A 14880-nucleotide genomic window follows, 5' to 3' on the forward strand; every position below is an offset into this window, starting at 1 on the left:
AATAGATAACTCATCTGTATAGCCCCAGTGCATATAGATTCGTACCATCTAGATAGCAACAACTAATAATAAATATAATAAAAAAGAGTATTTAATATTCGTACACGTAGTTTTCTAATTACCTTTGGAGCGGTTTCCGCAATTTTGAAATGTGTGTACGATCTAAAGAGTCTTGTTATGTGATATTTGCTCCAGTACGTGATGACACTTTGAAACTAACCTAGAGGTGATTATACCGTAATTTAGTGCAACTTCCGCCAGCTATAATTGGTTGGAACTGCGAAAATTCTGGTCACGTTGCAAGTGCTCAACTCAAACGTATCCACTGTTATAGCTACGGAAAACCAAACGCTACGTTACGTAATTGCTCATCATGTTCGGGAAACGGCTAAGGGAGCTACTGACTTCGGATAGATCAGTGGGTTCTTACCAAAAGAAGAATACGATCCCATACTTCAAGTCAATCACTAACAAAATAAGTCCTGTTTTGGATTGTATAGTTTTGTCTACGAAAGGTGATGAGAGACCACACATGGAAGTGGAAATCCTATGATACTAAATCAAAGGCCTATTCGATTCCGGTGCGAATCGAAGAGTGGTGGGAAGCAAAGGATTTAAATTATTAAAATACTTAGGATTACAACTTCAAATACATCCCTGATCTTTTGCTTAGCATACCTTGATCGTTGGGATAGACTTTTGGGAGAGTGGAATTTTAATTCACAAGAGTACATCCATCAGCAGTCCACTCCATTTGTTCAACAGAAACTTTGACATAAGACCAAAAACAGATACTTCAGCGACTGATCGAAAACTTCGTTTCATTGATGACGCCGAAACTTGATTATACGCAATTAGTTAAGTACTATATAGAACCTACAACACAATCCATCAAACAGAGGTATTACCCGATATCACCCACAATCCATGTGAAAATTGATTTTGATCTGCAACAGGACATCATAGAACATTGAAACTATGCATTATATTAGTTAAAAGGAAGGATAATAGATTACCGAAAATTGAATGCTGTAACGCAAAAGGACGCCTACCCAATTCCATTTGTTTCATCAATTTTAACGCAATTGAGTAACGCCAAATTTATTACGTTCCAAAAGCGATGCGACTGTACAGGGTACCACTACGAGATCGGTTGGCAATGGTGGTGATGGGGGGGGGGGGGGGGGGAGCTCTTAAGGTTGTCAACGACACCAGTTTCCTACAAGTGGGACGTCATCTTCAGTGAACCTCCCCGCAAAGTCGTCTGAAGGGTTATTGCGAAAACAATTGAACGCCCCACACCATCTTTGTTTTTGAAATAACTGAGTTTTTGATTTTACGAAAATGATAAATAAACTGGTTCTCTTTAAAAATGTGAAAAATGAATGTTCAGTTTATTGTGCGAAATTTAAAGAAAATGCAATTTTAAAATTTAAGATGGCAGTTACGCCCTCTGGTGGTCATTTTTAGGACTTGTAAATATTTTCCAGCGATTCTTCATAACCGATTTACCCAATAATTTTTTTTAGCCGAGATATGGCTGAGGAACAGTCTTAGTGGGTCACCCGGTACATATTTTTATTACAATATTAATTATACCAAGTGCGGTCCTGGCCTTTTAGTTTTACTTTTTCACCTGGTAAAACCTGGTAAAGTGGAAGATATCCCAAGCAAATGTTGGTCAGTGGTGTGCAAGATTATTAGCATTAGCATTACCTCCCAGTTTAGTCATAATTGCCAAAAATAAATCGTCACTTCATTGGCGGATCCAGGAAAGCTCCCTAAATAAGTACTATTCCCATATCGCATTGTTATTTCCTTTTTTCTCAACCACAACTACAGGTTTGTACGCAAAAAGTTTATTGCCCAGGGCAGTACGTATTTTTACGGAAACAGGAAGCGTTCTTAAAGCGGGTGAGTGCCCGAAGACACCCTACGTTTCTTTTTCAAGTGAAAAGAACAATCTCCTTTTTTGTCGGGTTAGTCGAGAGTGTTTTCACAGATTTTTTGGGTTGGTCTTGAGGATTCACAAATGGTAAGCACAATAAATAAATCATCGGCACATCCCCATTCGTATCATTTAGACAGCAACAACCTCAAGGTGGCTACGAAGGAGATTTTGTATTACTTGACTAATAGTCGTCAGTTGACAGACAGTTACTCTAACGGTAGCAATTCTGCAGTGGTAGGTGGGGGTGCCACTGTTTCATCACTTTTACTTGTTCCAACATTGAAGGTGAAGACCTCGGGTAAGGTTAAAAGGATCCAGACATCCACTTTGCACAGGTCTGGAAGCGAATTCTCCTGGAGTGGTTGTTAAAAACTGTGTGTGGGTGTCGAGGTTTCACAAGTAGTACCGAAAAGTTGTTAGATATAGAATCTTGACCACATGATTTTGCAGTTTGCAGTGGTTAATCGTGAACTTATTTTTTTTTAATTATTATTTTTTATAGCTGGGTCTGTACAGTAGAGCCACTGTTGGTGGATGTCCTTGACAATGCTTTAGAAGCCTCTCTCTGAAAGAAACGACACTCCCTGTGGTAGATTTGGGTGTGGTTTATCCAGTTTGTTACCATAAGACCATTTTAGCTTTTATCCACCTGAAACAAGGTTGTCTTTGAAAAATTGTTGTACCAACGTTACAGAAATGCTAGAAGGCGTAAATTCCGAGGTAAATTCTATTGCCTAACCCTTTTTGGAAATTATTTAAATTTTATTCGTAGTTCGACTACGACACTGCGGATGATTTGAATTGGTAAAGCGGCTTTAGCTGAAACCCCGTTCACTTAAAAAAATTAGAAGCATATAAAATCAAATGAATAGAAAGAGACTTTAGTTACTAATTCAATTTTAGGGCGATTGGATATTAGTATTATAAGCATATCAGTTAAGACTGAGTCAGCTATAATACAAAGTTTCTTTGAGTTAAAATGATCAAGTTTCCTTTATAGAGAATGAATATGCATTGCTCTTGTAACTATCGACTTTTGATATTCACATTCAGGGAAATCTAAAAGCAAAATATGCTCTGCATGTTTTGCATTGCATAAATGGAGATAATAAAACTTCTAATTTACCTACTGATCAAAATACACACTGATTGAGAAATTCCAGAGACATGCGATTGGAATATTAAACAAACTGTGTTGTATAAAATTAGCAATAGACATTTTTCTCCACATCGCCATAAGCACGTCATAACACTTAACATGCAGTAGCGCCCCCATATAATGTACTCACAATTTGCGATTTAGCAAACCATTTAAATTGTAAATTTATTCTCTTTTGATCTCTCGCGTCAAAATGCAGTCGGGTTTAACGCAGTACCGCAACAAAGTTGTAAATCGATCCACCCCACAATCGTTTTATGAAAAGAAGGGATAATAATTAATATTTATGAAGTTGGAAAGTATGGGCGCAGGTTAAAATACTATCAAAGGGTTAGGAATCCCACGGGTTGAATACCCACAAACTTGGCTCCTTTAATTATATACTTTTTTTACAGGTTTCCATGTGGCGAATTATATATTTTCGGTTTAACTGCTGCTTGGGGAGAGATTAAACAATTCCAGCGAAGAATTTACAAATAAACTTATTAAGCTCGAAGGGTAACGGAAAACGCTTCCGGATAGCCGGCCCTCTTTCCGGAACTTTCAATACGGACCGAACTTCTACAAAAGCTTCTGCTTTTTTTTCGAGAAAAATACTGCTTTTGTAAAAGTTGGGTGTCTTTAGCGTAAGAAACAACTCTTTCTTTTAATCGGTTCATATGGCGCCCTAGGTTGAAATCCACTTTATTACCACCCCATGCATCGTTTAAATATCTGTGGAATTTTTATGAAACTACGATTTCAAATTGGAAAGATTTCTGAAATTAATTCCAATGTCGAGGCATTCCAAATTTATCGTCAACTATGCTCAACAGGAACATTCACGTGTCTAATTCGATCATAACTTAACCAAAATCGCAAAGATAATAAATAGGTATTGAAGTTAACTAATTAATTGAATGTGATAGCATATACCCCAGAAGGGGCAAAAATACTAATACGCAAAAGTTATGGAAGTTGTCTCTTTGTTGAAGACCGAGATCCCGAGTCAAATCTCGTTCATGATCTGGTGACCCTTTTCCAGCAAATGGCCGCTCTTTATCAGCAGGTGAAAAATATGTCAAAGGTGAGCTTAATCCAAGGTTATCAACTCCAAACTCGTACGTCGACCAAGAATCTTATGTATACTTATGTATAAGTAGTAAAAAAGTATCCGGAAGTTAAACTGATACTTGAGATTGAATTTGAACTAGTCCTTTAAAACTGGTACAATTAAGACTCAAATTAAAAATCCTAAAAGAATGTTAAAGGTAGCCCCTTCGTTCTTGATTTCGTAAAATGTACATACTTCTTAAATAAGAGGGCTGAGTATAGATGAATGCAACAATCGTCGATGGTTATCGTAATATGATAAATATTAGCCGAAACCTAAAGAAAATGTACACTTGAATTAACTACGAAAAATACAAATTACGTACTTACGATAAAGAAGAAAAAACGCTGTTATATCCTCCTACGAATCCATCCAATACTGCAGAATTCCCCAATTAACTGAATTAAATTGCCAAAGATTAATAAAATATGGATGGCGGCAATTAAAATTTCATGGGTTTTCACTAACGCCTCAGTTGTTTTTCAAACGAAATGCACTATGTTGCAGCTCAAAAACGAAAGATGAACAACAATAGATGACTCCCATCTCTTTCAAGGTTACGATTGTTACGAGGATCTTTCAATAAGTAAATATTGGCTGCTTTGTAATGAAGAAAATAAACCGTTACAAATCCGGTATTAAACATTCTTGAACAAAGAAGCTCTATGTTAAATAAATTAAACAAATATAGGAAATGAGCTCCTGGGTATGGCTACAGCATGTGCAAAACCAAATTTGAAACCTGATGTTAGTTTTGCTTTTATTTAAAGTGTATATGAAATTTCATTTAAATCCCTCCATAAATAAAAAAGTTGGCACTGCACATCCTACACAAAACCAAATTTGGAAAATGGTGCTACATTTGCTTTTATTCCAAGTGGCTATGTATCAAATTTCATTTGAATGCCTCCATAAATAAGAAAGTTGGCACTGCGCATGCGCAAAACCAAATTTTGAAACTGGCGTTAACTTTGCTTTTATTCCAAGTGGCTATGTATCAAATTTCATTGAAATACCTTCATGAATAAGAAAGTTTGCAATTCGATCTGTAAATGGTCTAGATGCGCAAAGGCCAAAGGGCACTGTGAATGCTGATCAATTAGGCTCAACTTTCGGAATTGTGTTTTATATGGCTAAAGCTATGCGCATATTGAATTTCACGCAATTCGGTTCATAACTAACGGATATCTCAAAAGGGCCTACTTTATTTTTTGGTCTACATTGCCAATTCACGAACTCCGATCTACAAATTTGATAAAGAATCCACCTGCAAAATTTCATCGTAATCGGTCCATTCGTTTATGAGTTATCGTGCTAACGGACGGACGGACAGACACCGTAAAAATATAAACTCGCTAGGAGCTCGTTAATAAATAAAAGATAGGTATATCTTGTAATATAGAGACCGATAACTTCGATAGATACCTATGATTTTATTTAGAAAAACTGTCGATATTTTGGGACGAATTGTCCGGGTGGGAATTATTTTGTTTTTTTTTCATTTATTCAGGAAGACAAATATCCTGGAAGCGATATAACTATCTGGATGCGAATTGGCTCCACTGCACCATACAGAATAGGAGACTGAAGTGGTGCAGATTGTTGCCTGAAACGTAGTTAAGGGAAACCAGCATCCGATAATAAATAAAATCCCTAAAATTATTTTATATTTTTTTAGAAGATTTACAGGATTCATAATATACAAAAGTTTATACACAATGAAAACAAAATCTGTGATGCGTGATCACATTTTTTATGTGGAAAATCTTAAACATTGCGGAAATGTCTTGTTCATTTGGTTGAAATACACGTGATCATCAAAATTCCATTCTTAGTAATTGGAGTAATGTATTTTCGACGTTTTCTAAACGAAATTGATGATTCAATGATGATTGTAACAGCTTTTGGTAAAAATACACCCAACATTCATGACGTTTTTCAACGAAATTGATAAATACGTAAATTCTAATGCAATAATATGTTATGTGAAATAAACGCGCGGCTTTGCTTAGAACTAAGATTTTCCCCGTACATTTTATGAATTGGTGAAGTAATACAAAATACACCGACCATTGCCTGTCGTCTTCTGTAGAACTTTAATTTTCCCTTTGAGAGTACGCTTCTCGATACAACGTTTTTAAGACATTATGATTTGAGGTTTTTTCCTCACCGACAAATATGTCTATTCCAGGATTTCCATTTTCTATTTGAGAGTAGCCCTTTCCTATTCCTAAACTCCATTTTCCTAGCCTAAACTTAGCCGAAGTCTAAGTATTCGGTAATTTGTTAGACATCTCTGAAAATCTTGAAATTTGCGAATAATATAAGTAACGATGTTGATATCTTTTGATGTTTTTTCAGCCCGAGAAACATTAGTCTAACTTTTGATTCAAAAGGTGTTGCAGTGCTGCGAATACAAAATATGTTTAAAAATAATGAAATGTAGAAATACTGAAGTGGCCAAGCGAGCCCTTTTATTATTGGGTCCTGACTTATCGGCCGCATTGGAAAAAATTTGCTGTGGCTAGCAAAGATACAACCTTCGTTTTGTGTCTAAGAATACGTGAACCACATTTGGTTCGAATCGGTTCAGTCGTTCAGCTGCAAATGAGACAGACAGACAGTCAGACGGACATCATCCATATTTTATTTGATTAAGATTCCTGGTGTTTGAAAACGTGTATTTCCGTAAAAAAAATGGCGGTTCATTTTTTACCCCGAACGGCGAAATACTGCGAAATATTTAGTCTCCCCACAAGTACCGCCTTAAAGTTTCACACAAAATCGAAATTGTAGTGGTTACACTTACAACAACCATCATTGCCATTGGGGATACAATTTATCATTTTGCACTCGGTTAGTTACCGGCTCCTTTTCCGATGGTGCGTAAGCACAGCGTTGCCAAGTGTACCTATAAGAAGCGAGGTGAATGGGTGTACGGGTGTATATTAGGCCATGGGTGTACCTGTGTACCGCAGCATGATACTACAAGTTGTAGTATCATGGTACCGCAGCATATGTACTTTATTGAAAACTGGCATCCAAAGTGAAGAAAGCGGCGAAGAGAGACCTGAATTTCGATTAACTTTGAACGTATCATGTTACATGTATCTTATTTTTTACAATAACGTTAGCCACTTTGTTCGATATTAGTGGAACAAAACCTGAAAGTAGGGTTAACTCTGTTCATTTCACGAGTTAACAAGGGAAATTAATTGCACGTAGGTAATAATTTCATACTCCGGTCTCTAAAGTTTCCTACCACGAATCAGCATTAAGGTGAGCAAAGGCTACACATTATTGTTAGAGATAGTTTCGCCGCACCACTAGTCATTGCCTAATTGAATGGCATAATACAATTTACATTCATTACGGTCGCAGTAACGTGACGTACGTTCTAGTTCGCATTTTGAACTAAAATATAATGACGTCCTCGAAGAATTGGTTCTGCGCGTCTAAAACAAAACGAAATTCGTTCGTAATCAGTTTACAGTTAATATTATTAGTAAAAGTGGTTATAGAGGGAGCTGAAATATTAATGATCGATTAAGGGAGTTTGGCCTGTTTAAGCTTATAATCCTAGCTGCCGAGTTAGTCCACATGCCAAAAGAGCTTAATCTTCTATTATAACAACCACTGATGTGTGCTGCTTTATACAACTCCATTGTTCTGCGATTCATCCCGCTTATAGACAACGCCGCCACAAAAACACGTAAACGTATTTCCTAATTATTAAAGGGCTATCGAATAATTCACGGCCGAAAACGCTACCTGTCAGTTTACCCAATTAATACACATTGCAAACTGTTTTATTTAGTACACAATATGGCTCTAAGCCATCTGTAGAATGTGGTAGGGGTAATAACGTTTAATCTCTGGGGCCTCATTGATAATTATTATAACACGAGGGGCGGGAGAACGTGCTCAGAAATAAGGGTAAGTTCGGAGGGCACTCGAGGGCCTCTGGGTCACAACTTCATCGCTCGCTATAAAATCTTATTTGTGCAACAAGAACGTGAACTTTTACATTTTTGCCGGATTATTAATTGAACATTATTTCATAGTAGCGTAAGAAAATTGTCCGAATAAAGGAAACTTTTCGAATTAATGAATTGTAATTACTTTGCGTAAACGCTTTATAAATACCAGATCATATTCAAGATCCAATTTGTAATAAACTTTGTTATTGCAATTAATTGAAAAGATTTGTACTTAACGGTTTATTTTATTATGAACACTTGACGATTACCTTGCCATGGCAATGCATGGTTCATTGCCCAGCACCGCAGAATAAGACCTTCACAGAACCGAAATATAAATGGCGCTAAACGGTCATACAGTATTAATTAGGACAGTGGTGACAACTTATCATAATCCCCGCCCATCTGCCATATTGGGGCTAACTTAAACAAGGCAGCATAAAAATAAAATTCATGAAAAAAAGACACTTTCAACACGTGTTGTACACGAAATTTTTTTGCATAGTGATCCTTAACAACCCATAATTGCATATCATTGACATTCGCCATTTTCTGTCACTCAACAATAGAGCTATTGGTTATAGACAGGACGAAACGCCATGGAAACGCATAGTAAAAATGGTGAAAAAGAGTACCACTTACACTTTCCATTAATTGGTAGCTATCCATCTTATGACGACTCAAAACGGGGTGATATTGACTAAGTGGATTGATAAAGACACTAAACCTTCCCCATACTTCTTTTAATTATTTCAGGTATTAGAATAAAGGCATTAGGTGACATTGACTATAGTTTCGACCCGAAGGTCATTATCAAGCTGAAATATTATAATTTGAAACAATGACTAACCTTAGGTGACCTACCTTAAGTTTAAGAGAACATATATAAAGGTGGTTGAAAATTACATTTTAAAACCAAATGTACCATTTTAAAATGTAATTTTCAACCACCTTTATATATGTTCTCTTAAACTTAAGGTAGGTCACCTAAGGTTAGTCATTGTTTCAAATTATAATATTTCAGCTTGATAATGACCTTCGGGTCGAAACTATAGTCGCTGTCACCTAATGCCTTTATTCTAATACCTGAAATAATTAAAAGAAGTATGGGGAAGGTTTAGTGTCTTTATCAATCCACTTACCACTTTCCATACGATTTTTCGTTAAAAAAAAGTCCGGTAATTTGATAACAATGCAAACAAGTATCAATTGTGCATAACTCTTGTGCAGATAAAGCGCATTTTTCTTAAACCGAATTAGCTTTTGTTTTATCACCAATGGATATATTTTTTGCAGACGTCTCAATCGCCCTTTGTGAGTACCTCTTCAGACAATCCGTTCTTGAGGTATAAGGGAATATACCCGATCACGATAAGGGGTCGAGGAGGAGGGCTATGGTTGGTAGAAATTAATTCCTTTCGTAGAGACCTTTCGTTAAAGTACCATGAAGGATAAAACTAATTCCACTCCCCCCCTCCCCCTCCACCCCGTACTTTGATAAGAGGACAGAAAGAAGAGCAGTAGTTGGTAGAAAACGGTTCCTTTCGTTGAGACCTTTAATTAGAATACAATGAGAGATAACATTAATTTTACCCCCCCCCCCTCCCCCGTCGCTCACTGATCTCGAAAAAGAGTCGCACGGGAAAGTTATAGTTTGTACAAACCAATTTATTTCGATGAGACCTTTCATTAGAATAACATGAAGCGTAGAACATGTGTCCCCCCCCCCCCCCATTTTCTAAAGTTTAATTTGGCACCACTAAAGGCATGCGTATGCAAAATCTGAGACCAATTGGTTGTCGTATGTAAAAGTTATGCCCTTTTAGGGGTACAGGATACCTACTGCAAAAACTTCCAGGACTCTAGGACCATTCCCCTAGAAGTAGTTCGAAACGGCAGAAGTGGGTGCGGACGGACGGACGGACAAAACGCAAACAATAGCACATTTTTTTAATTCTTAAAAAATGCACAAAAAAATTAATTAACAAACGGTTCAGTTGTAGAAAAAATATTGTTTATTCTCTGCTGCCCCAATTAAAACTCCGCAGGTTTCTCTTTCTCGATCGAAGAAAAGTATAGCGCGCATCTCCTTCGACATCGGGTAATTTGATCCGCGTCAAATAAATATGCAGTGATGTAACTTACGTCAATCGCCTTTAATGAAAGAGATAAACGCATATTACAACAGTTATCGACCTAAGCTCATTTTTAGCGCATTTTTGAAAAAATACGCTATTATATGGCTGACAGGCCGGCTGTCCGCGTGAGATCTCCACAACTAGAGTAGCTAGAGAATTCAAATTTTCACTAAAAGCTTTCTGCTATAGTGTAGATGTGCAGGCACTAGTCTATTTTGAGTTAGATTACTTGTGAGATCGATAATTGAAGAAAATAATTTCGATATGGGTTTCGGAGGTGCTATAATTTTACCGTTAGATAGCGCTACCAGTATAAAAACTTATTATTTACTTTGTGATTTGTTTTACAAAATGAAGACGTACCCTCAATTGAAATTAAATAAAATTAATTATTTAACGCAGCCAAAATTACTCGTGAGATCGATAATTTTAAACTTCGCTAATAAAATACTGACCTGCATTACCAAAAATGCGCTTTAATCATGCATATGCTGATTTACAACTTGTTTTATATTCAACACTGTATATTTTACTCTTAAAACATAGCATATTAATTTCTCTTTTCAAAAATATAACTAAAAAAATTTAAACAAATACAATATTGATTCAGAAAGATCAAAAGAGAATTGAACAAATTTTTGAAATTTTGCTGTATTTTTAATCATTTGTACCTATGGTTGAATTTTTAAAATCTGTTTAAATCTTTTTGAGCGTTTTTTGAATCACTTGAATCTTTTTGAATATCGTCCCTTGTGTGTTGTATTTTTGAAAAGAGAATTTAATGTCCTATATTTATAGATTAAAATATACAGGATATACCATTAAACAAATATTTATTTTGAACAGATTATTCTACAGTCATTATAAAGAAACTTTTGTAATAAACGTTGTTCTGTACGTATCTCTTTGACTAAGAAATATAGGGTCATTCTAAAATTGACATTTTTTTAATTTTCCCCAATATTTTTAAATTTTGAGTTTTACCTTTATAAGGTTGATCCAAAAAGGGCACATGACATGACGGCTAAATGACTTTTGATAGCACTAACAACTACCCCATAAAAGTGTCGATAATCAGCCCTGTGATGTATCAGAAACGTCAAACTGAACGTGCATGTTATCTGTCAAAAAACATTATTTTACGTTATTTAGCACGTTAAGTTTAACGTTAGTTATACCTACGTTTTGGAACGGTGGAAAAAATATGATCCCTGGCTTACGCGATCTATACAATAATATTGGCAACAGAGGTGGAACAGATGAAGAAAATGATGGGACGAATAGAGAGGTACTGCGAAAAGGAAGAATGGAGTTAAATGTAGAAAAGTCGAATATGAAGAGATTTAGGAGGGAAGGAGGAAGGAAAAGGGAGATCGAATGGAAATGGAAATATGAAATATGCAAATAAGGGAACGAAGAAAAAGGGGGTGGCGATGAAACGTGAGGGGAATAGGATAGGGGAGCTTAAAAACTGACCTAAGAACAAGAAAATACCTGTTTGGTGCAATGGTGAGAGGGGTGCTTATGTACGGAACGGGGGTATGGGGGTGGAAAGAATGGGATCAACAGAGAAATGGGTAATACGGCTAAACGGAAGCACGCCAAATTATATATTAGACGAGGAAACAAAAATGGAGAAGATAAGGATAGCGTAAATTAGTAAAAAAAAATGATGCACATAATGCACATAAAAGGAATGTGAGAAGCACAGAGGAAAAATACTATGAAAGAAATGGATACTGAGGCCGAAAGAAGGAGAAGAATAGGGGAAAGGATGGCAGATGTGCTGACTTCACTTGACTATGATATTTATGAACAAGTACAGTAACAGAGGGTAAAGATAGAAAGCTCACGAGTAGGTTACAAGGACGTAAAACGGGAGTGGTTGCCAAAATACTTATGGGACGGAAGAAAAAAATTAAGAGAGAGAGGAAGTATAGAAAAGAAGAAGAAAAAAGGCAATTAATCAAATAATTAGGTTTAATCAATAATAAGTGCACCATGGAAGATGTTTTCTTTCTCGGCAATTAGAATGCATGCGTCCGCGCGTTGCATAATAGTCAATTTAAAGAAATTCAATAATTAAAAGCTTTTGTCATCTGGGAAGCGTTGTAATCAAAGATGGGCCTCAAGAAGGGGGCTAAAAATGTTTCGTATTCTTACAAAATAATCTAAACAAACTGTGACCAAACTGGTATTAAACTCAATAAAAGGCTGTCTCAATTGGTCTCTTGGTTTCCCAAAATTATTGTTTTCTGCCACGTAATCAAGGCTCGATGTCACCGACTGTCTATCTTTTTGGCCGGTTATTATTGGTTTCACATACCAGTTTATCCGGCAAGTGTGGAGTCGGATGTGATGAAGCAGTTCTGTTTCGGCGAACGACCTTGAACCTTCGGTTTACAACGAACGAGCGGAGAAGTGGACCGATTCGCGACGAAAACACGAATTGGGAAATCGAGAAAAAATTAATTAATCTGTTCTCAATTTAATATAATTTACGTTATACTGATCGCATATGTTGATCTTCCTATAAATAATCCAAGGTAGCTGTTTTACGATGGCTTAATTTTTATTAATAACGAGCACTTTGTACCGCCTTTAGGAAATCTTATTTTCTTACGGAATATATACTTTCTAAAACAGATCGTTTAGAAATATTTTGTAAGTCTTTTAATTGTAATTTGAAATTTTACTAAAATTTAAAACTGAACGGCGCGGGGTGTGTGCAGTATAACCGATCCGATCCTATGTGGCTCAGTGGTAGAGCGTTGGGCTACATAGCCGGAGGTCGGGTGTTCAAACCTGGGCTGAGGTAAACATTTTTCATCTGTGGCGAGATGGAAATTTCCTTGATCCGTTTCAAAAATTCTGTCGACTACTCCGAATTAGGTTTTCCTGCAGTTTTCCTAATTCGTAAGCTAAATACAGGAGTAGTATAGAACTACTTGAGACCTTTTGCAGCAGTACCTCTTAAAAGCATTATGTGGGTCACTCTGTAATTGGGCGCAAGGCTGTTGAGGGACAATAATAGTTATTTATGCATCAAGTGCATTAAGGCGATATTTATGCCGAGGGCCTCCGGCCCGAGGGATTGTAAATCGCCCGAGGGTTAAATACCGAGTAATGCCTGAGGTGCATACAAAATTTTATTTTTTATCGTTCCAAATAATGCATTTCCAATATAAAAATGAAATGATTATTGTTACCCCAACATTAAAGTGCTTCAAGTGAATCAAGTAGCATCTTTTTTTATTACATAATATCACTCCATCAATATATTTGACAGACCGTTTGAGGGCATAATGAGATGACTATTCATTATGCCCTCGGGCGTCATAGACTGGTTTATATATTATCTCATATGACATAATATAATTGGCATATAATAGGCAATTGAAAAATAAATGAATAAATAATCTTTAAAAAGATTTTGTGTTTGTTGAGGCAATCACGAAAATGTTGTTTGGTTACTTACTTAGTGCTAAAATTCCGTTACTATATGAGTGTAGAAGTATACCACACCATTTAAATTAGGAAATTTTGTAAATGGAACTTGATTAATGAATTGATATTTTTGTTTCAGGTAATCTAGGATTCTATAAGAAAGGTGGTAAGTTACAAAAACACGTTTTCCAATCCGGACGTAACTTGGACAAAAATGAAAAGAACTGCAAGTTTATGCCCAAAGTGAGAACGAATAATTGGGTTTATATTTCGCAAGTAGGTAGTTGCGACAACGGGAGTTTTTTATGTCAAAGATCACGTTATTCATTTTATAATCATACGTTATCGCGTCATAAATTTCGGATTTTCAAACTTAAATCACGATATAATCGCACGTATAAAGAGTAAGAAATCTGGCTTTAATGGGTTGTAGCATAAACCATAAAGAAGTTCCCGAGGCCTTTACGATAAAATCTCACGGGTACCGGGAGTCTGCGGCCGTTAATTAGTTACTATTCTTGTTTCGTAAACATATGAGTTTAGATTCGTGTAAAGATAGGTATAATTGGCGTGTTTGTGGTTTTACATTCAATTTTTGTATTGATCTTATTATTTATGCCACTACTGGCATTAATTATTTCCACGTTCAACTCTAATTAGATCATTTATCACTCCCTTTTATATATCGTCCATATTTGTAAAGGAATTTCGATGTATTGATTTCATTTATTTTACATAGGTACGCTACATTCGTAACTATACAGGGTGTCCCTAAAAGGTCTGTACAACGCGCTACCAGGGGTTCTTGGTATCGAAATAGGACGATTTAACCCTACTTACCTCTATCCAAAAGTGCTTCGTTAAGGCGCTGTCTACCGCCAAAGATTCAAAAAACAAATCGATATTTTTATTTTATCGGAAAATGGTTTTGCCGATTAAAATGAAAGTCGGGATGTGAATGTCTAATGTAAAAAGGGTCTTTGTGATATCATCGTTTTGATTGTAGTTGCTATGTAGGTGGTAAAATACTGACCATCCACATCTGAAGAGGTCTAAAACTTTTTAACTACTATTTTGACGGTTCTGAATTTTTAGACACTGATAGACAGTTT

The sequence above is a fragment of the Photinus pyralis genome, unplaced genomic scaffold (genome assembly GCF_008802855.1).
Source record: "Photinus pyralis isolate 1611_PpyrPB1 unplaced genomic scaffold, Ppyr1.3 Ppyr1.4_LG4, whole genome shotgun sequence".
Taxonomy (NCBI): domain Eukaryota; kingdom Metazoa; phylum Arthropoda; class Insecta; order Coleoptera; family Lampyridae; genus Photinus; species Photinus pyralis.